This window comes from Phocoena sinus, chromosome 6 (genome assembly GCF_008692025.1).
Source record: "Phocoena sinus isolate mPhoSin1 chromosome 6, mPhoSin1.pri, whole genome shotgun sequence".
NCBI classification, from domain to species: domain Eukaryota; kingdom Metazoa; phylum Chordata; class Mammalia; order Artiodactyla; family Phocoenidae; genus Phocoena; species Phocoena sinus.
Genome location: NC_045768.1, coordinates 18,322,781 through 18,347,603, shown reverse-complemented (window position 1 = coordinate 18,347,603; position 24,823 = coordinate 18,322,781).

Sequence of the window (24,823 nt, the reverse complement as noted above, 5' to 3'; positions counted from 1 at the left end):
AGTTTTTGTGTGGGAATATATTTTCATTTTTCTGGAGTATATTCTTAAGAGATAAATGTGCATTCAGATCTTTTGCCCTTTTTAAAATTATGTTATTTGTTTTTTTACCAATGAGTTATAATAACTTATATATTTTGGTTATAAGTCCTTTATCAGAGATGTAATTTCCAAATATTTTCTCCTAGTCTGTGTATTGTCTTTTTATTTTCTTGATGGTGCTTTTGAAGCAAAAAGATTTTAAACTTGATGAATTCCAGTTCATGTAGTTATTCTCTTTTCATTTACACTTTTGGTATCATATCTAAGAAAGGTTTGCCTAACTCAAAGACATGAAGATTTAATACTTTTAAGAATTTTGTAGTTTTATTTCTGATATTCAGGTCCACGACCCAGTTGAGTTAATTTTTCTGTATTGTGAAGGGTCCAACTTCATCCTTTTCCATGTGGATATCCAGTTGTCCCAGCACTATTTGTTGAAAAGACTTCTCTTCTCCTTTTGGTTTGTCTGAGCAACCTTATTAAAAACCAGTTAACTGTAAATGTAAGGATTTATTTCTGGACACTCAGTTCTGTGTCATTGAGCTATAGGCCTATCCTTATATCAGTACCACATTGTCTTGAATATTGTATCTTTGTTGTAAGGTATGAAATCAAGAAATATGAGTTCTTTGGCATTGTGGTCTTTTTCAAGATTTTTTTTGCTCTCCTGTGTTACTTGTACATCCTTAGGAGTTTTAGGATTACCTATTTTTCTGTGAAAAAAGGCAGCTGAGATTTTGATAGAGATAACATTGAATCTGTAGTTACATTTAGGAGTATTGCCATCTTAACAATATTAAGTCTTCCAGTACATGAATGTGGAATGTATTTCTGTTTACTTAGGTCTTCTTTGATTTTTTCAACAATGTATTGTTGTCTCAGTATACATCTTATACTTCTTTAAGACATTTATTCCTTGATTTTTATTATTTTGATGCTCTAATAAATGGAATTGTTAATTTTCTTTTTGAAATATTTATTGCTAGTGTATAAAATACAATTGATTTTTGCATATTGATACTGTATCCTGTAGTCTTGCTGAACTCACTTATTAGTTTTACAACTCTTTTGTGGATTCCTTAGAATTTTCTATATAAATAATCATGTCATCTACACATAGAGATAGTTTCATATTATTCTTTCTAATCTGGATGACTTTTATTTCTTTTCCTTGACTAATTGTCCTAGTTAGAACCTATAGCAAAAGTCAAATAGAAATGGACAGAATGGATGCCCTTGTCTTGTTTTTGATCCTAGGATTTCAGTCTTTCATTGTTAAGCATGATATTAGCTGTTGGTTTTTCTTAAATGCCTTTTAACAGTTGAAAAATTTCCCTTCTATTCATAGTTTGTTGAGTTGTTTTATGATGAAAGAGTATTGAATTTTGTCAAGTCATTTTTAGGTGTGTATTGAGATGACAGTGTGGTTTTTGTCCTTTATTAATATGATATATTACCTTGATTGATTTTTTTAGATATTAAAATAACCTTATATTTCTAGAGTCTTTGAGTAAGGTCAAATAAAGACAAGCTCTGTGAATGGGGTATTCCAGGGAGCTTCCAGGCAGAGCAAATAGTAATAATTCTCTGAGAATGGGACTTTTGGGAGATCTCTAAACTCTGTGGCTACTAGGCTGTGCTTTTCACAGCTACCATGATTATGACGCTGTTGGTTTTCATGGCTACTGTGTGGGAAGAAGGAAATAGACAAAGGACATGTTAAAATGCCACAAAGCTGCTTGCTATTGTTATTGAGATTCAGCTGTTTTTCTTCAACAGACACTTCAGATTATTGCAAGCTCTTGGTTAATTTCTAGAACTCTGAAAAGGCTGATTTTGAGTTTTTCCAGTATTCTCCTTGCTTTGATGGAGGAGTGGATTTTCAGAGGTCTCTGCTCTGCCATTCTGGAAGTGATCCTCCTAATTTCCTCTTATCTTTCTGGCTACTCTTATGAAATTTGAAGGCATCCCTCTTAATGTGCCTGACCCATTACTGTTGTTTTTGTTTATTTTTCAGGTTTCTGTATTGGACTCTCTTTCCTGCTCTCACAACTTTTATCATATTCTCAGATGTCCTGATCCATTGCTATGGCTTCACTTAGCATCTCAGTGCTAGCAACTCCACTTTTGGAACTCCAGCCCAAATAACTCGCTCTGAACAGCACACTCATACCTCTGTCTATCAGTATACCTTGGAGGACCTACAGGCATCTCAAACCCAGTCTGTCCCAAACTGAGTGCATCATTAACCTTTTTCTCCTACCTCATATCTGACACTGTGGTATATACACAGCCAAGAAAACCAATAGTTACCTCGACACCTTCCTTTCTTTAACCCCTCCGGCAAACCGAATGATCATTTTATTTGATCATCCCATTTTTGTGCTTCTTGATCATGTTACTTCTTTTCTGGCTCCTTGTCACATTTAGAATTGAATCCGAGGGCCTTAATGCTTCATGGGGTCTACAAAGAACTTCAGGATTTGGATTCTGTCATCTTTTCCAGTATCATCTCTCCCTATTCTCCCAGCCATCTTAAAATTTCTTTCCCATTATACTTTGCACAAGCTATTGCAGGAGAAATCCTTTGTGCTTTTGTTAGTTCTCACTTTTTTTTTTTTTTTTTTTGCTTATGCTACCTTGAGTTGGATCCTGTTGCTTGGAATCAAAGGATCCTAAATAACATGCTAAGCTTCTCAGTGTAGCTGCAGCATCTGAAACCTTGTTTTACTCATTATTCTAACTTCACTCATCAGTGTTTCCATACTCTTAAGCTGAACTGACCAGGCTGCTGAGACACCCACCGTTGTCCATGCTTTTCTGTTCCATCTTCTTGGTGTGTCCTCTTACCAGCAAAACTCTTTCATCTCTGCTTATACTATGCTAAGAGATTGGTACCACCCATTATTTCAACCCCTGAAGAGAAAGTTTCTCTCTGTCTCACTCTTTTTTTCTCTCTCCTCAAATAGAATTCCCCTTCTGATCACTTCTCCCGGGAGAGGAAAAATATGAATATTTACTAACGAAAATGTACATCTAGTATATGAAATTCTCTTGTCCTTGAGGCAAAACCCTTTTAGGCACTTTTAACTCTTCTGCATCCAGTATGTGTAGATTATATAACCCCTTTGAAAATTGTAAAGTCAAGTATGATGGTTATTCTTTATTCTAACTCTGGGGGAATGTAGGTCCTGGGTTCCTTATTAGTTTAAATCCACGTGCAATGATCATGGGGGCATCTCAAGGTAATACACTGTGGTCTGGGTCTGACTAGCATGTGTTGTAACCCTTTTTTCTCTTACCTGCTAGCTCCTGATTTTCATATAGTTTTTTCACCACTTAGTCCCAGTTTCGTTTTTTAAAATGTATTTATAAAATGGGGCAAATTCAGTCCAAATTCGAGATGATTGGTAGGGCTATGTGAATGGATGTGAAAAGCCTAACCCTGGATCTTATCAATGGTAACCACTCAATAGATGGCGGCTAGCTTCCTAGCATTATTGTGATTACCCAGCCTGCACCCTCTGTCCTGTTAACAGATTTCAGCCCGCTAATCTTTTGTTTCCTCACCCTAATCCTTCACTTCCTCTGACTGTTCCTTTTTGGTTCTGAGCAAACAGGCCACTTGTATCTGGATCTGGCAGATTCTGGAATCTCTGCTTGGCTTTGTCAGACAAGTTCAGGCAAGTACAGACATGTCCACGAGTTTCTCAGAAGGTTGACTTTGCCAAAGCCAGAACGCCACTTCCCCTCCCTTCCCACTGGGTCCTGTGCTCCAAGCTGTTGGACATAATAAGTTCGTGCTTTCGAAACTTCAGTATTTACACAGAGTCTGTGCCTCTGATTTACCCAGTGTCCAGCTGCTGACACTTATCTTGAAATTTCTAAGTGCAAGACTGCAATCAAAGTGTCAGGGCACAGAAATGAACAAATAAAGATGTTTGGGGACTGCCTGCTTTTCTCATGCGATTTGCAAATTTTTCTTGGCTTGTGTAATCTGAGGTGGCTGGGACCATGGGCCCCTTCATTCCTTGGCCCAGTGGTACAGCACATGGCAATGTTACAAATACAGGAGCTGGACATGCAGGAGGGGCCTCACCCCTGCTAGGAAAGCGTCCACCTCTGTGCCTCCCAGACAGCGTTGACGCATTCAGACAAGCTGGACAAAGAACGTACAGTCTACATTCCCTGGCCTTTGAAGGGAAGATGTTGCAATGTACAGGCAATTGGAGTGTTTGCCTAATTCATCAAAACATTCACATTTGCTAGTAATACAATGCATCTATGATGAGAAGGACCCAAGGGGAGCTCTGTGGATTGAGGGTAAAATGGCTCATGACTCCTAATTTCTACCATTTGGCTCAGCTTTGAAGCAGCCTTCCCTTCATTCATGAAAGTGTTGCAGTGTTGTTTAAAATGCATGGGCTTTGGAACCAGATGGATCTGTGGCTCAAACTTACTAGCTGTGGGATCTTGGGCAATATACCCTTTCTAAATTCTCTTCTCTCATCTGGAAAGTAAGGGTAGTAAAACTAAACTCAGAGTTTTTATGAGGATGCTTTGAGATAATGCGTAGTGCTTTAGCAGAGGAACAGACACAGTAAGTGCTATAAATGAACTTTTATCATTCACTTGCTTTATGAGCACCTACCACGTACCAAGCACTCTGCTGGGCCTTTCCCTTAGCATCATTTTCCACCTTAGAGTTGGTTGAACATTTGAATGGGAGTTGGGAGACAGGGAGAAGCATATTTCGAAAGAGGCAAAGAAGGCTTGAGTTTCATGCCATTATCACCTCTGACTAATCTACATGGTTTTAGACAAGAGACTTCTCTCTAAACCTCAGTTTCCTCCACTGTCAAGCAGATTAATTATTCCTATTCCACAGAGCAGATGGGACAATAATAATAATAGTAGTTATTATTAGAGCTAGTGTTAATATAGAGCTTATTAGTTTTCTAGCACTTTCTAAGCATTTCAGATTTACTGCTTTATTGAAACTTTGCAACATCTCTAGGAAGAATTATTATACACATTTTACAAATGAAAGGACCAAGGGACATAGAAGTTAAATGACTTGTCCATAGCTACCAGTCAGAAAGCAGCCAGTCTGGCTCCAGAGTCTCTTCTCTCAGTCATCACGTTTCGTATTAGGTGGACTATAAAACCCAACATAAATATGGAGATTTATTATTAAACTCTGAAAAAATTCTACCTAATGAACTACATTTTGCTTCTATGATCGTAGCGCCCAAAATGATTCTTTTTAAGGCGACTGAAACAATTGCTCTACAATGCATTTTTTCCCAACCGTTTATTGTGAAAATGTTCAAACATACAGACACATTGAAGTATTTTCCAGTCAGCATATATACCTACCATCTAGATTCTACAATGAACATTTTACTGTACTTGACTATCACGTACCTAGCCGTCTCTAGACCTCTCTCCCTCTGTCAGTCCGTCTTGTTTGTGATACATTTCTAAATGAGTTGTACTCATCGCCATACTTCACTCGAATTCTCCAGTATGCATACCATTCATTAGAATTTAATATACTTTATGATTTTTTTTTTTTTCTTTTCCAAAATGTGCTTTAGGTTCCATGTCTGGGATGAAGATTTGACAGCCTCAGAAAATCATTAAACTAACCTCAAACCATGGGATATTTTACCTTTAATATTATCATTTTATATTGTTGTTGTTGTTACTGCTCTTGTTGATTTCCACACCTGTTTTTCTTAACACTGAGGGCCAGTCTGCTCTTGAGCTGCTTTCTTCCCAGCTCAGACCTTCCATTTCATCCCAGACATAATGACTCCTGCTCAGTTTTTCCCACTCCCACCCTCACCCTCTTGTGCCCAAATCCAACCACAGTTTGCTCTCTGCCAGACCGCCATATATCCAGTGGCATTCCAACGCTGCCACAGAATTCCACATGGTATCCAAGTATCTGTCTGACCCAGCCAGTTATTACAATAACACCTTATATTTAGTGCTGGTTCATTATTTCATTCAGTAAGTATTTATCAGAAGTCTATTTAACCAGGTGACCGGGAGAGGGAGAGGCAGGGAGTGGGCAGCGGGCACTGAGTAACCAAATAACTAAATCAGTGAGCACACAGTCACTGCATGACTTCTGTGTACAGAGCGTCACCATCAAGGAGTTTAGAGTCAAGATGAAGGAAGAAAACAAAAGCTCAGGAAATAACTGGAGACCAGCTGTAGAGGGAGAAGCAAGCAAAAGGTCTGTTTGTGTGTCTGTCTGCCAAAGAGATGTAGAATAAGGATTTGATTGGGATTTCTGGAGAGGAATGAGGCTGTAAATAAATATTGGATAGACCCAGGGCCATGTATTAGTGGAGGGACGAAAGAAGGCTTTTTTGAAAGGAGGAAAGAATTATGTTAGGCAGTTGTTAAAATGTCTTAGAATATGTGGAGGAGTTGAATGATGACATCAGGGCTTTAGAGCTGGAAGGGATTGCCACAAGGATAGATTCTATAAAATTATAAAGATGGCTCTGTTGCGGCATCGAGACCTTTTCTAGGGTTGTTGAGGCTGAACTTGTTTGGCAACATGCTAGGCACCCCAAAGACAAAGGTGAGGACTGTTGTTGGACCTGGTGCGTGATCAGCCCTGCCCTTGAGCACACACGATGGCTTTGACTGAATAATAAAAAACATCTTTTAGGGCAAATTAATTTTTTAGATTGATCTCTCTCGACAGTTTAAAAACAAAACAAAACAAAACAAAACCCTCATTTCACCAAGCTCAGACACACAGCTTGGGGAGTAGAGCACAGATTGGATTTCAGCCCCCACTCATACTCTCAGGCGAGTATGACATGACAGCCCTGCCCATGTTTCCAAACAACATGACTGGGAGAGGAGAGAAATGAGTTTACCTTGGTACACCAAAAAAGGAGTCAGTAGGTGTCATCAAGGGCATGCAGGGAGTGCAGGGAGTGAAACCATCTCTCTGGGTGGCTGTGATGTTGAACAAAAGTGTTAGAAAACCTCCTGTGCTCTCTCCATCTTGAGGGTTTGGGGGCTGAGACGCTATTCTATGGTAACCTCAATTCCCCCCAGATTACACTGCCCTTTGTATACAAACAGGGTCACATTAAAGATGATAACACCTATTTTCTTCTGCATAGCAAGGAATTCCAGCTGCAGATCTCTACATGTTGACTCTCTGAAGACAGCAGCAGACCCATTTACTCTTTGTGGTACTTTATGGTGTCACCATGCGCGTCCTTTACTTTCTCAGTGCCCCCTCTTTTATGGTGGGTGATGATGAGTCCACGTGGAGAGGGGCTCTCAGCACTTCCAAGGGTACTGTTGTATTAGCGTGCTCCCAGGACTGGTACTTCCAGATGCTCTGCATTGTCAGGCATCTTCAAAATGCCCCAGTTTGACTGTGGTCTCCCTCAGAGTGAGGAGGAGATTTGCACCCATTCTGTGCCATGTTTCCTCTCCTGGGCACTGCAGATGCCCTCTTTGTACTTTTGTGCCCCACAGAACCTTTGAATAAATAGCTCCTTCAACTTCAGTCCCTGGACCATGCCAGACACATCATAGGCACCCAGTTGTTCTCACCATTCCTCTTTCCTCTTTCTCTGCAGCCTTCCCCACTCCACCCCCTCTAACCAGTGCAAACTACACATATAAATAAACACACACCTGGCCAGCTCTGCAGACATGCATGAATCCCAGTGTCAGCCTCAGTTGGGGCTCATAGTGCTACATAGTAAATCTATCACGAGTGTTTGTGAAGTCCTCACAGGATGTCCAACTGAACTGAGTTCTTGGGATACCTTTTAGATGGAAAATCAGTGGACCCTGCTGTGCAGAAATGCAGTCAAATAAGGACAAGTTTACTTTTAAAACATAACTTTGACTTTTTTTTTTGTTTTACAAAATAAAACAGTCTCATTTTAAGCATTTAAAAATTCAAACAAAAATGAAAAAAATAATGACTGAAAAATCTCACTATCCAGGCAAATATCTGCTAATTTTTGATTTTTATCATTCCAGGACTTTTCATAATTTATTTAACTAGGTCAGAAGTTTGAGAAGTACAAGTTATTTCTAACATTTTGTCGTTGTCAACCATGAACGTTCTTATAATCATATCTTTGAGGAGATCCGTGATTATTACCTTAGAATAAATTTCCCGAAGTGGAATTAGTGCCACAGACCTCCACAGTATATTCCATTTGGCAAGTTTTGCCAACTCCAACTTCACATTTATCCCAAGTCCCAGAACTGTTCACCAGTTCCGCTTCTACTGTTCTACTCCATGTCCTCTCACTCCTGGTCCACTTCCCCCTAATCCATCACCCTAGTCCATCTTCCTGTAGTCCATCACCCTAGAACTTCTCTCCCTAGTGTACCACTCTAGTTCACCTCCCCCTAATCCATCATCCTGGTCTGTCTCCCCCTAGTCCATCCCCCCTAGTCCATCCCCCCCAGTCCATCTTTCCCTAGTCCAGTCATCCTGGTCTATCTTCCACTAGTCCATCACTGTAGTCTATCTCTCCTCCTCTTTACTGCCATAGTTTGACAGTTGGTTTCTCTGTCTCTATATTGACTCCTTTAGGTTTTTTTCCCCACCTGTCAGAATGAGAAATCTTTTAAATGTAAAGGCAGACCATGTCGATCTCCTACTCCTAGAACACAGATTCAATCCCCCATCGTGGCCTTCAGTGCATCAAAGTTCTGTAAGATGTAGCCCCTTCCTATGCCTAAGGTCTCCTCTCCCTGCTACGCCCTCCCCACAGGCACATTCCTCTCCAGCTTAACTGGCCCTCCTACTGTTCCTTGAATGAAACATGCTCCATTACTGCCTCAAGACTAGCTTTTTCTCCTCCAGAAAGCTCTTTATCCTGATCTTTATATGAGCCCCTCCATTAATTCATTCTAAGGTTGTTTACCACCCATCACTCTCCCTCCTCCCCCACCACCAGAATTACCTTGTCAACACCCTGCTTTATTTTCACCATAGCATAAGTCCTCTTACTATAAGTGTACTTTACTGTCTCCCCACACTAGAATTTTAGCTTCATGAATCCTTCATCACTGTGCCCCCAGAAAACTAGAAAAAAATAACCTGCCTTACTAGATGTTCAATAAATAAATACAAATTGAATGTATAGATGAAAGATTATTCTATCAAAGTGTATGCAGAATATTAAAGTTTTAGATGTCTATTGCCGAATTGACCTTCAAAAAAAGTATACCTTACCTCTGCTCTCACTAGCAGAAAATTAAAGGAGATAGTTTTAATTTGATGTACCCAGATTTCCTTCATGTTTATTTTCTTAACATCTCCACAAAATGATGTTCTTAAAAGTGCTGTTGGTTAGAAAAGAGTACATTAGATAGTTCATCTCATTATAACTTTCCCTAGAAAATGACTCAAAATAAATGTAATATAAAATTCTCTGAAGGCACTTCCCTGGTGGCACAGTGGTTAAGAATCTGCCTGCCAACGCAGGGGACGCGGGTTCGAGCCGTGGTCTGGGAAGATCCCACGTGCCGCAGAGCAACTAAGCCCAGGCACCACAACTACTGAGCCTGCGCTCTAGAGCCTGCAAACCACAACTACTGAGCCCATGTTCCGCAACTACTGAAGCCCACACGCCTAGAGCCTGTGCTCCACAACAAGAGAAGCCACCGCAATGAGAAGCCCACACACTATAACTAGGGAAAGCCGGCATGCAGCAATGAAAACCCAACACAGCCAAAAATAAATGAATAAATTAATTAAAAAGAAAAGTTATATTAAAAAAAAAACTCTCTGAAGAGTAAGCAGATTTTTCCCCATAACTGAGCTTCCTTCTCTCTGCTTATAACTATATGTGTGAAGGGGGCAAGTAAAAGATGAAAAAAGTCAAAGTAGGTAAAACTTAAAAAACAGTTTGGTGTATGAGAAAGTTCTTGGTCCCTCGAATCAGACCTATCTGAATTCAATTTCTAGAACCACTGTTTACTGACTGAGCAACCAGGGACATCTCTTAATACCTCAGTGAGACTCAACGCCCTCATGTACAGAATGGAGATAATCATTGCTCCCCTTTCTGAGTTGCAGTTAGGATTAAATAAAATACCAGGCAGGGTTATTTTATTGAGCACATGTAGAGCAGGATCTAATGTGCTCCATGAATGATAGCTATTTTTATCTACATTCTTGTCATGTTGGTGACTTAAGCTGCTCATTATGAAACATTGAGGAGAAAGGATATCATGAGATACAAGAATTGTCCTCCAGTATGTGAGGAATCATTTTGTGAATGAAGGGGATGCATTTAGGAAAGAAGTAAAGGTACAGTTTAACAGACCCTGGGGAATAAAGGAACTTGGCTCCCCAAGCTAGATCTGTCCAGCAAATAATGAGGTTCATCATGAAGCAGTACACACCTGAAGAGGCTCGAAGGACAGGCACAGGTAAAATTTGACCCGGGATAATATCAGCTCTGAACTGTTCTCGATGCTTAAATTTCTCTATCAGTGCACCTGTGTTTTGCTTGTCAGTAACAGAGGCATTTGAAGGAAGAATTTTCCAATAGCTTCTAAGACAATGCCTCTCCATCTCCTTCTCCACCGATACAGAAACTTGGCCTTGGGCATTCATGGGCAATTGTGAGAGAAAATTAACCCCAACATTCTTACTATCTTAGTAGTTGACTGGGAGTGTGAAAATGCCAGTGTTCTGTGAAAACTCTTGTTTACTAAAATAATTTGCAGCTCCCAGGTCTTTGGTTGTCAACAGATTACAATAAGAATAAAATAACTTCTTTTATTCTGAAACTTACTAAGGGAATCCAACCCGTTGTCCCCTCTTTCTTCTTCTTTTAGCACATTCCCATCTTTAGTACTGAGGTCAGAGAACTAGACAGTTCATTGGGTGAAGACTTAACAGAAATAGAGGATTTACTGGTATCTTCCCAGTGAATTGTAGTTTCGTATTTTCTCCAAAATGCCTTGCATATATCTATACATAAGTCCTATAGTAGAACATCCCCGGGGTTTACCTAGCCTTCTCAGCTAAAACATGTGCTGTGTGACTCCAGTCCCTATAAAACTCTTGCTTACTGAATGACCTTGAGAAAGTTGCTCTCGCTCAGTCTCTAAGGTCATGATTAACAGTGCAGGCTTTGAATCACACTGACCTGGTCCAGATCCTAGCTTTGCCACTCACTAGTTTTTTGACCTTGGATGATTTTCTTCACCTTTCAGAGCCTGAGTTTCTACATCCCTAAAATGACTATTGCAATAACTGTTCATTCCTCCTAGAGGCATCATGACCAGTAATTGCCATACCATAATACACAATGCTTAACCAAGTGCCTAGCACGTTATAAGAGCTCAGGAAATGTTCCATTATTATAATAATTATATAAGTATGTCCTAGTCCTAGAGAAGCCTTATAGAAATAAGCTAGTGTCCTCAATTCTACATCATTAGTTGAATCTTTGTGACAACATGGCTGTTTTCCCAGTCACCCAAGCCAGAAATGTTTATTCATAAGCAAGGGGTCATCAAAGTCCTATCATGAGTCGGGCACTGTGCAAATTGTGTTTCAGATGCGTTTCTTCCTCCCAGGGTTCTTACCGTTTGCAAAGTCATCTTGGACTTCTTCCTCTCTGATACCCTTCCCCCAGCCAACAAGTGACTAAATTCAATTGATTCTACTACCTAAATACCTCTCCATCCCATCAGCTTCTCTCACTCCATCTCACTCTCACTCATCCTCAATTCTAGTTTCATCATCTCTTGCCTGTATCACCACAGCAGCATCTTCACTATTTTTCTCGGTTCCAGCTTCACACTCCTGCCAGCTACTCTCCAGTCCGACACAAATGTGTCGCTCAAATATCAACCTTATCCTGCTGAGAACAAAACTCAGACTCCTTGACATTTCATGTGAGGTCTTCCATCATTTGACTCCATTGGCCTCTAGCCTGATTTTTGGCTGCTTTCCTACATGAGCAGGCTCTGACCCAAGAAGCCACTTAAAATGACCCGAATATGCATTTGCTATTTCACATTTTATGCTTCCAAGCCTTCCCGCATACAGTTTTCCTCGTTTCAGAAGGCCCTTCCTCTCTGCCTACTGGGAAAAGCCACTCTTCAATATTTATTTCAAATGTCACCCCTACTGTGACCCATTCTCAGAGCGTTGATCACTTCATCTTCCGAACTATCTCTATACCTTGAATCTACTGTTTGTTTCTCTTAATTAGTCATTAGTTTTCAGGTCAGATGTCACCTCCTCAGAGAAGGCTTTCTTGACCGCTCCCTACCGCCAAAGAACCCCAAAGCCATGAATTTTTACACCAAATTATTTCTCCTGTGACTTCTTCCTGTTTACAAATACAGTTCGCTGAATCTTATGAACAAACTTTTGCAAAACAACCACATAGTTGTAAAACTATAAAACAACAGTTTTTCTCATACTACAAATTAAGAAAAATGATCATGTATTTCGTTTTTCATGCAGACACCAAGCAAAATCTTTACCATCTCAAGGTAATGCTGGACTAAAAGCATACAAACTGTTTAGACCTGTAAACGCTCCACGTTTTATTCCTACGTTAAGCCAGATCAGGAGAAAATCACATCCCTGGACTGTATTCTTTGGGCCCCCCTAAAGAATTGTCTTTATGGAATTATGATTTAACACTGTTGTCAGCGTTCATCCATGCTGCTGCTATTATAAAAAACAGATGTTTGCAGCACATCTTTTGGACTCTTGATCAAAGTGCTACTGAGAACATCTTCCAATATATTGCTCAGTGTCTTTTGTGACAAGTTCATCTCAGAAGTAAAACCCAGGACACTATATGTAACCTATGTTTTCTTCTATTAAATGCCAACGGATTGATACCCATCCTGTTTCTCTCTTTGCTTAGGCTTCCAGGAAACTCAGTGCTCATTTTGACACTCAACTGCTATAACTTGACCAAGATTTTTTTAAAATATACTTTTATTTTCTCGTTCCATTACTAACTCCCCTGCCTCTTTTCCAGATTTTAAAATATGACTTTTTCCAACTACTAGCAGGATTTATGGCCAAGAGAGGTGTGTGGTAGTAGAAAAAGCATGCATTTTAAAGTCACACAGTACTGAGTTTCAAGGTTGGCTCTGTTCGTTATTAGATGTATAACCTTAATTTCCTGTATTCTCAGTTATCTCAACTTGAAAACCAAAACATGGTGCCATCTAGGTGTGGTTATAAATATTATATGCGAAAATATGTAATATAAGAATACTTACTGCAGTCCTTGAGATGTGAGACATTTTTCACTTATGTTTGTTGCCTCCTCAAATCGTCTTGGAAAGTGGGGAATAAATGTACGGACAAATGATAAGAGGGAGAATAACAGTGAAGGCAACAAGATTGCCCATGATCAATTGTGTAACGGATGATAAGAACTTGATCTCGGATGACTTCATAGAGAAAATAAAATACTGGGCTTTAAAGGATGCAGAGGATTTACATACATGAAGACTTTTGTAGTAGAGGATGTTCTGGATGGGTGAGACTTTGGTAGGAAAGAATGAATTGAAAAAAATGAAAGCAGGCAGACCTGATCGTAAGTTTATGAACAAAAGCACCAGAGTAAGTACGACAATGAAAAGTTAAAAATTCAGAAAGTTTCTGTTGATACAATTGAGACTCACTGAGCATAGAATGAAGAGTTAATTTCTTAGAATATTAAAGGGAAAAACAAGGGTGATATTTGAAGCATTCCTCTCCCTCCTCAAAGTTTTAACAATTGAAGATACAGAAGCTGTAAACAGAAGTAGCTCTAGGAACCCCAGGATTATCCATTCACTCTTCAGAAGCCAAGGAACAGATTCACGGAATTAGAGAGCAGAGGAGCTAGATTGGGTTCTCAGTGTCACCTAGGGCTGCACATCTGAAGAAGAGAAGAGAGAGGTCCAAAGTCTCAAAACAAGATAGGGGTAGGATGGGGACCAAAATTCAAGTTCCTGCCGCCCAGTGCACCCTGGGACTCCTGCTTTGTCTGTACGCCAGGTCCTCTCCATCTCCAGGTCACCGCAATCTATCCTATCCCATCTGAGTATGTGAAAGGGAAGTTTGTTTAAGAGAAATATATTTTTATCTTCTACCTCTTGAATCGTGATCCATATTAGTGACAACTTTTATGCTGATCAGTGAGGCTGAAGAGGTCTGCATCGTGTGTGGAGCAGGCTTCTTGCTCATGTGTACGTCTGGATCTGAAATACCAGAAGAAAGGGTGTCTTGAGAGTCTGTTGTGCTGTTGCCAACTGAGTGTTTGAATTCAGATGGATCACATGCAACACTTCAAATGGTCTTCAGCTCAGTATCCAAACATTTGGTTTCTTATCTATGCTAATTCCAAATTTTCTAAAGTAGCTGGAAGTTTATTGTGGATGAGTTCATACATGCCTGAAAAAGACACAGCTGAAGTAGGTTTCACTTGTTGGGTGGGGCTGGGATTTGCCTTCCCAAATGTGTAAGAAAAATGTTTAAGTAGAATGAAGAGAAATAATTCCTGGAAATAGATTTTTTTTTTTAACCTAGAAAGAATATAAAGATCTGTTCTGGAGATGAACGGTAAATAGGTTGAGTAGTCAGCTGCTCTCTAGTGGAATGTGTTGAGGATCCTGAAGCTAAACTCTTGCAAATCACGAGAGAAGAGCACGTAGATTGGTGATGTCTGCCATGAGCTTGGAAGGTGTTGGTGGCAGCACACAGGTCAAACATAAGCCATCGATGGTCTGATCTAATGCGGTCACTCTCTAAAGTCAGAAGGTAATGGTGACTAGGTGGGTGTCATCCAGGTGCACAGCCTACATTTATGGGCTTCTCTTACATGACTTTTTATCATGCTGGGATGACTTCAGACCTGTTATCTTCCAGTTGATAAGAGAAGAGGCTCACTACTGCCCATCAGTTTCTCCATGTGTTTTTTTAACTTGAAGCAAAAACAAAACTATTAGTGAAATAAGGTCTCTTCCCATCCAAAAAAAAAAGGTCTCAGATGGGGCCCCTAGACCTCCATGTGGCCTTGTCATGGCATCTCAACTCTAGCTACTCCATTGGAAGAACATTTGGATTCCTCATAGATGTTCTCAAGTTAGAAGGAAAAGCCCAGCCTTTCCTGCCTTTCTCTAATTGATGCTTGTCTGCAAAGAGAGTAAACAAGGCCCAGATTTTTATTCATCTGTGGGGTTGTGGGTAGCTGTTTTTTTTTTTTCCCCTTGAGCCTGCCTGGTTCTATACTACATAAAGGAGAATTTTAGAAAGAAGAGCCCTGCCTAAATGCAGGGAAGAATCAGCCAGGCTAAACATGCTTGTAGCATATGGGAAGAGACTCCAGCAACGTGAGCAGTGTTGGACAGATGTGCTGAGGAGGGATGGTTAAGGAACAGAATCCTCTCCTCCATTTTTTAGTTCTTCCAGCTGACCCCACCCAAACAAAGCCTTCTTAGTGTTTCAGAGCCACAGATGGACAGAAAGCTGCCCATACTTTCTGTCTCTCAGTCTCTTATCCCCTTTCTCTCCTTAGTAGGATTTGAACCAAATGGCTTTGAGCTTTCCCCCACTAATTCCCTAGACTTCTAGGGAAACATACATCCCCACAAACATGTGTGGACAGAAATAAACATCTAATGCAAAAACTATAAACAGCTGCGTTTCAACGCCAATTTCTAGGATCCAGTGTGTTTTCCAAGAAGGGGAGGCTAGTGTCACCTAGACCTGAATAGAAACACATCCTAAAGATTTAGAAAATAAAATTCAAACAGTAGAGAGTAAGCAGCCCAGAGATGTACCAGATGGGTTGGACTTAATTTTAGAAGATCTGAACACTAGCCCTGTCTGTCTCTGTCTGTCTCTGTGTCTCTGTGTCTCTGTGTCTCTGTCTCTCTCTCTCTCTCTCTCTCTCTCTCTCTCTCTCACACACACACACACACACACACACACACACACACGCACGCACGCACAGACTGCACGTTCTTGGGAAAATTATTGTCATTTCTGGGCCTGAGTTCCTTCTCTACAAATGTTCTCTGCCATCCAGCCTCTTTGTCCCATAATAGCACTTGTTCCTACAGAACTTTGTCTTCAATTCAATTGCCTGATTGTCCTGCTGCATTGGACTGTGATCATGTGCTTGGTCTGCTAATGTGAGGTGAGAGAATCTGAGTTTTAGAGGCAGATTTGGATTAAAATCCTGGCTCCACCCCCTCAGATGTATGACCTCGAGCAAGCCATTTCTCCATGCTTAATTTTATAAAGGGAGGAAAACAAAACATGGTGATGATAATGTCTACTTACTAAGGTTCTTTTGAAGGCTGAAAGTTAGAGCACGTTCTTGTAATGTCTTGCAGTAGCCTATAATGGAAAATAATTTGAAAAAATATACATATATAACTGAATCACTTTGCTGTATACCTGAAACTAACACAGTATTGTAAATCAAACTATACTTCAATTTTTAAAAATCAGAGCACATATAAAAATGCCTACTTAGGTATAGTCTTAAGATACAGTAAATCTTAGTTTCCTTAAGTTTCCTTAATATGTAGCATAAGCCTGGCATGTAGTGGGTATTCCAAAAATTCATTTTGGAAAGAAAAAGAGAGAGTGAAACAGAGCAAGAGAAAAGAGGGGAGAAGGGAGAGGGAGGGAAAGATAAAAGGAAGGAAGGAAGGGAAAGAAGGAGGGAGAGAGAAAGAAAAGAGGAAGAGAAAAAAAGAAAAACAGGAAGGAAGAAATAAAGGTGGATAGGTAGAAGGGAAGAAGAAGTGATGGAGGAGGAAGGGAAATAGTGTTAGTCATGCCCTCTTCATCAGCCTGTTAGTTCCTACGGGGCATCTGTGGCATACTCATATCTTTACCCTCAATTCCGAGTATTGACATTAGCATATCATAACTACTCAAGTAATGTGTGCTGGCCAGATTTTATTAATCTTTAAAATGAGGATAATGATACATGTCACACTTTATATAAGGCTTCTCTAAGCATCGGATGAAATGTTGAGTGTGAAAATACTTCGTAAATATAGCAAAGGTGCTGATGATGGACCTCGGGTCTGGTCTAAGATGTTAAGCTTGTCCCAAGCCCCTGTTTGCATAATCTAATAAACTGGGAACTGAGGAGACTACTTAGTAAAAGTAGGTACAGACATATGCAGACACATTTAATAATACTCTGTGTGTGGAAGGATGAGCAGAGGAGAGAGCTGAAGACTGGAGTATACAATCCAGTTGGACAGTGGGTTTGCTGAGAAAAAATGCATCATAAAAGAAGGAGCTTGGGGAGTAAAAGGTGGGTAGAATGGGAAGAGCTGTCTAAATAAGCTCTTTATCACTTAGGAAACCAAGCAGCCCTACTGTGGGACTTCACCAAGTGAAGGAAGAAAAACATCTCCCTTAGCAGGAAAATGATGAGCTGCCACATAGGATTGGGGGCGTGGTATACCAGATGACTAAGTGTAGTCTGTGCCCAAGAAGATGTCCATGTAGACAACTTTGTGCAAACTCCACAGTGCAGAGGCTAGAGACAATGATTTATCACAGGTTTTTATGGTAGATACCAGTGTTTCATAGGAGGGAGACAACGCTGATTTAATAGACATATAAGACAACCGTCGAAGAAGTCAAAAATTATTGTGGTGGGGAAGAGAGTACAGGGGAAAATGGCAGAAGAGACCAGTATTGTTTTGTGATAAGCTTTGTTGGATTGGAAGCCAGATTTAATGTAATTATGTCTTTTCCACTCTGAAGATTCTAAAGAATAGGGACTTTAGGTTATGTAAAGTAGCATGGTACATAAACAGGATTGCTGGACTAGATATTCTAAGTTCACTGACCCAGAGTTTATATACTTCTCTGGGTATAGGAGCCATACATAAAATTTCATATCTCAGCCAGACCAGCTGTTTTCTCATTGGAGTGACTAAAGAATTGTGGATATAGAGAACCAAATCTTAAAATGGAATAGAAATTGTAGTGGGGCTGAAGGAGGAATCCCTTCCTAGGAAGGCAGTATATTCTTTATGGAACATGGATCCCAGAGCATTTTTCCATTCATAGGTGGCATTTGCTCAGACCAAGAAATATATATGTAGACCATTAATATATAGTTGTATAGGCATTGTACAGTGTGTATTTCCCCAGCAGGGAATTAAGAATGAGTTTCCTCTTCCTCAACTGTTCTTCCAGAACCGGGATGACTTTAGGAATTGCTTCTCATAAGAGACGATGCTTTTCTAGGTGCTGCTTACACTCTGTGAAATCCACCCAAAGGTGTGGGGGGCGGGGAGGAGGGGAATCTCCCAATGGTCAAGAGGATAAGTCCTAGAACATACACACCTGGACCTCAAGCAAACCTGGGGTCACTTTAGGCAACAGATACTCTTTTCTAAAATGAAGGACATATATACACTACCAAACGTAAAATAGATAGCTAGTGGGAAGCAGCTGCATAGCACAGGGAGATCAGCTCTGTGCTTTGTGACCACCTAGAGGGGTGGGATAGAGAGGGTGGGAGGGAGGGAGACGCAAGAGGGAAGAGATATGGGGACATATGTATATGTATAGCTGATTCACTTTGTTATAAAGCAGAAACTAACACACTGTTGTAAAGCAATTATACTCCAGTAAAGATGTTAAAAAAATAAATAAAATAAAATGAAGGTGGCCGTAGCTTTCTCAAAAAGGAGGCATTAAAGATGTGAAATGAAAAATAATTAGACCAGTACTTAGCAAGAGTAAGTAGTCAATAAATTGTTAACGTCAATACTATTGTTATTAGGCTGACTATTGCCTACAACATTAGGATAGAAATTTGACAGGAGGACCTCAGGGGTAATCCCATCATCCTACTGGAGGATGTCTCCATTCAATTCACTAAAATTTCTGAGCTCTTAATATTGGCAAGGCATTATAAGGGTTATAAAGGTTACTGAGACTTTCTTGTTTTTTTCAGTCACAGAAGATCAAAATTCATGAGATGCCAGTTAACAAAACTATCAGAGAGAACAAAGAGTAATTACACCCATTAATTGTTAAAAAACTGTTGTGACCTTTCAAAGGAGGGGATTATTTTACCTAAGGGGAGGGTCAGAACAGACTTCATAAAAGGGAGGTTTTCAACAGCCTTGGAAGAATGCATGAGGTATGGACACACACACATATGAATGAAGGAGGACAGATATTTTAGTGTGAGGAAGAAGGAAGTACAGAGAAACATACGGACTTGTTACATGTGACAAGAGGACTGAGAAATGAGGCTGAAAATGTAGGCTAGGAGCACACGCAGAAGGTCTTCAGAAATTCTTAATTTTATAGGCATTGGGGAAGCATCACATGCCTTTTTTGAATGGACTGTAAATTCTGTACGGATAGAATATTTAGTTTTGTGTCTGAATTTCTCATGATCTTAATGTAATGACTGGCAAGTACTCAATTATTATTTAAGTGAATAGTGGGTGGATGGGTGGATAGATGAACAGATGAATTAAATAACAGTTACGGAAGATGTGCACCCAGCTGCCTTGTACTCATCTGCTTGTTCATTCATTCATTCATCCCTTCAGTATTTAGTCGATATTAAATAAACAGGTATTTCAGAAACCGTGCTGCCTGCTGTTTGTGCCTTGTACCTGACAGCAGTTCTCCCCTCGACATAAGCCCAGGGAAGACCATCTTGCCTACCCTGTGGGGAGAGTAACTTTTAATGTAGGACACCCTACGTATTGGAAGCCAGGGATTTTTTTTTTTCCTTAGTCATTTTTGTTGAATCACTGAGTTGATTTTAATAAGGAGGACAATTCTTTAAAACTTTGGATCCCCCCCAAAGCCAATTTTTATGTTTCCCCGAGCACTGCAATTGAGGCTGCTCTGCCTGGCTACTAATACTCTAACGGAGCTGCGTGCCCTCTCGCAGAGGGGAAATCAGACATTGTGCTGAGCTGATTAGAAGTGATGGCATGGAGCTTCTTCCTGAGAACGGAAGTCCTGTAACCTCAAATACCAAGGACTATAAATCTCAGCAATATATAATGATAATTGGTTTGAAAGGCCTAATCGACACAGAGAACGGAAGCCAAGAGCAGAATGCTCAAAACTGGAAGCACCGGGCCTCCGCCTCCTTCCAGAAGGAGATGTGTCATTTTCTCCCTCAGTGCTGGGAACAGCAGTAAAGGATTTAAAAAGCTGACCTTCACTAAAGGCCAAACTGGAGGCCCTGCCTGATGGTTAGTAGGGTCTAAAATAGAAGTCTGTCTGCAGCACATTAAGCTGGGAAGCTGGTAAAAATCTGGATTCCTAGTTGTGATTTTAGACATAGTGAATCAGAATCTCTGAATGTGAGCCTAGAGGTTAGTATTTTGAACAAGTTCCTAACTGACCCTTATGCACAGTGATGTTTGAAGACCACTGCTGCAAATTTCAGTCTTCATCTAGTACTCTGTGAGATCTTCCTCAGTTTCCTGCCTCTCTGTGATAGTGGAAACACCTCTGATCTTGGGTTTAACAGACCCAAGTTCGAGGGGCTTTCAGCAAGCTCTGAATTCTTTCTCCAAATCCCTTTCTCCTGATTCGCAAAATGAACAAAACAAAGTCTACCAGGCTATGTTCTTGTAAGATCCTGAACAATTAGGCAGGATATGAAAACATGAGGACCTGGTAAAGAACCAATATTATTGGTCATGGACTTGAAACGTGCATAACCTTGGAGAATGTAAGAGAAGGATTGGGTATTATCTGTGCCTCAATTTGAGACTCGCAAAGTCAAACCTTTTTGAGCCCAAAGGCAGGTTGACAGATACAAAGCATTGGGCAGACCTGGACTTGACTCTCAGCCACATTGCTTTTCAGCTACAGAGGCTTAGGCAAGTCACTTATCCTCCCTCAGCCTCGAATTTGTCATCTGTAAAATGGGCATAAACCATCTGCCTCTTGTAGTTACTGTATTAGAGATATTTATGTAATGTATTTGGCACGTATGAATGCTAATACATGAAATCAATGATGATGACACAAGCTGGCTTGAAGTGGAACTGCTAAAGCCTCTCATAACCTTCCTTAGCCACGCCCCCATTATTTGATGTTACACAACTGACATTTTCTCTATCACGTGTAATATGTCATGCAAGTTTCAGGTGCCTAAGTTACCCCTTTCTAAACAGATAGTTATTTAAGTGCCCCCACCCCAAAGGAACTATGGAGTCCTCACTCCATAACCGTTTACCTGTTTAACATTTATGTAACTTTGAGGAGGTCACTTAGCTTCTCTAAGCATCACTTTCCTCCTCTGCACAGTGGCCATACTAACTGTACCTTTATTAGGATAAGTGTTGCTAAATGTTGTAACAGGTAAACCTTGAAATCCTAGTGCATCCTTATTAAGGTGAAAGATTATTGTCTACTCACGTCTTAGTCAAGTAAGAATTAGCCAGGTTTGGGAGATTTTTATCCATGCAGATTTTCAGGGACTCAGTCTCCTTCCAGTTTGTGGCTGCCATCTTTAACACGTTGTTGCCAAGGTCACTGCAGAAAGAGAAGGGAGACCATGGAGACAGAATGCCGGACACTCAAGTGCCTCAATGCAAAAGTGACACATCTCTTCTGCTCACGCTTCACTGACCAGAGCTGCTCACTCGGTCCCATGTAGATGCAACAGGGGCTTGAATAAAGTCCCTGGTAAGCACTCACTTCCTACCACCAACTTTACATTATGAAAGGAGAGTGCAAATCTCTGTCTCAGCCACCATTACTAAGTCATAAAGTTGCTGTGAAGATGAAATGAGAAAATACACATCGAATGCTTAGTGCAGAGACTGGTACATAGCATCTAATCAATAAACGTTAACTGAAGCCATCGTTCTTAATGCCACAAGGGTAATTTCATTCTTTGTAAACACTAGTGGAATCCTTTGGATGCTAATGACTTATTTAAATACCAGATTGGGGCTTCCCTGGTGGCACAGTGGTTGAGCGTCCGCCTGCCGATGCAGGGGACACGGGTTCGTGCCCTGGTCCGGGAAGATCCCACATGCCGCGGAGCGGCTGGGCCCGTGAGCCATGGCCGCTGAGCCTGCGCATCCGGAACCTGTGCTCCGCAGCGGGAGGGGCCACAACAGTGAGAGGCCGGCGTACCGCAAATAAATAAATAAATAAATAAATAAATACCAGATTGGCTATCTTGATGATCTATCCTGACTTTAATCTGATTTTCATTAATTCATTCAACTCACACTTATTGAAGGACTACTGAGTACCAGCAGTGAACCACACTCTCCCTTTGCCCAAGCATTACATGGAATGGTGCAGAGAAAGGACATGAACACTATGCAATTACATAAGTGGTTATTTAACTTGTAGTTGTGATGAGTTACATGACAGAGAAGTACAGAGTACTAAAAAGGTGCGTACCTAGAGGACCAGCCTAGGCTGTAGGTTAAGCAAGGCTTCTCTGAGACCTACAGAATGAATGGAAATTGACCAAATGAATAAATGGAGGAAAGATTTTCAGCAGGGGGAACAGACCTGAGCCTCTTCTTTCGGATCTCACTAACTCAGTCCTGGGGATCATTCAGCTCTGATAGCAGACCTTATGGAATGTTCCAAAGGATAATCAGTTTAAAAAATAAATAAATAAAAGCATCCTGGTAAGTGTGTCCACAAAGAACATTAGCAATTTACAAAGAATACACAACATCGGAACACTGTTAGCAGCTCCAAGGAACTTACAAATGTTGTTATGCAATTACAAACTTCCTTTTCTCTAATTTGAAATCTTCAACAAGTCTTTCTGTACATAACTTTTCTCAGCTTGATTCCAGTCACTGAATGTGTTCAAAATAGAAATACTTTTGTGATTTGGCCCACTCTTGGCTGTATATCCACCCCTCACCAGTTCTTCCAGCACCCCTCAAAATGCAGAAATATCTTAGATGTTCTTGTCACAGAATAATAATAATAAATAAGTCAGGAGGTAGCTTTTGAAGGTGATAGATAGGTTTATGGCTTAGATTGTGTTAATGGTTTCATGGGTGTATACTTAGCTCCAAACTTACCGAGTTGTATACATTAATTATGTACAGCTTTTCGTATGTCAAAAATAATAACTTTAAAAAGTGAAATAAAAATGCAGAAATAGTGTGCACATGTGGACTCCTGAGCACACACACATACACACATGCATACACAGAGTAGGGGAGTTTTACTGGGGGTGACGGAGAATTCTACTAAATAGACCTAAGGATTTTATGTCCTGGCTCTGCCATTTGCTTGTTGTGTGATCCAGACTCGTTAACACTGCATTCAGAGCCCCTCGTGGTACCCAAATCTGAGAGCTCAGCACCTTCCACCATTCTTCCCAGCATGTGCCCTCAGTTATAACCAGAGCAAGCATCTCAGGTCCCTGATGGATATCGTGCATCCGCTGTTTTATACATGATGTGAGCATATACCACCTGAGATGCTCTCCATAAGCACAGCCTCTGTCTCCACCCTCTTCCACACACACTCCTGCTCAGTATTAACATGGGTCTCGATCTCTGTCATTTAACTTTTATCTTGTATTTGCCTTATTCCCTGTGTTCCTGTTGCTGTGCTTAAGCCACTGGTAGCAGTTGTTGAGATATTTTCTAATTATTTATGTGCCTTCCTCTCTCACTAATCCTTGTAAGTTCCCTGGCAGGGGTCGATTGTGTGTGTGTGTGTGTGTGTTTCCCCAACACCTAGTGCAATGTCTGATTGCACATAATGGGCATTCAGTGCATGTTTGTTAATCACATGCCTTTTCTAATCATTTGTCCTCTCTGAGCCTCAGATTTTTCACCTGTGGAAATGAAAAATAATACCCTACTTAGTTCATCCATCCTCCTACCCTCCTATTAAATGAGAACATGCATGTACGGTGCTTAGCAAAGAGTCTACCATGAAGTATGTGGGAGTGATGGATTAACAAACATTTGAGTACCTACTGTGTCCTAGATCAGAAGCGTAAAAATTCTTTGCCGATGATTAAGCACTCTGCAAGAAGAGGCATATATTTAATAATCATAACGAGATTATTACAACATTAAGACAAATACGTGCATACGTTGCTGCTTGTTTAATTGTAATAATGATAATAATATGAATAACCCTGTTCATGCTCTTGCAGACTAACGGGAAGAGCAAGGAATGCAGAGTTTGTAAACACTGGGGTTCTGAACAAGATGATAATCCTTGATGCATAACCAGTTATGAATCCCAGGGTCAGTGAATTTAATACATTTTATATCATTGCAAATGTTTGCTCTACTCCCAGGGAAGATTAAAAAAACTATTCTTGTGTTTGGCTCAGAAGCTTGCTTCTCTCCTGGCAGTATGCATCAGACTAAATGTCACTAGAATATTTCAGCATATGTGGGTAAATATTTACACTCATTTTAAACAGATATTCCAAATTCCTTGTTGTTTTTCAGCAGAGGCCTAAACCTGGTGGTAAAAGTCAGGAATAGAACTTTTTCATTCTCACTAAGTGAGAAGGGACTTTTCGAGGATTCTTGCCTCCAGGGTGCTCTATTTTTCTCCTCCTTTCTCTTTGGGTTGAGTTGTTGGAAGGGAGAACTGGCCCTCTGCCATGGAACTCTCTACCGAGCCACTTCGAATTATTGCTACATGGTCCCTGAGAGCCAGTAGAGATTCAGCTGTGATCTCCGGGGGAAAAAGAAGTATAAAGGGAAAAAAATATGGAAGCTATGATATGAAGAAGTTAACTCTTGG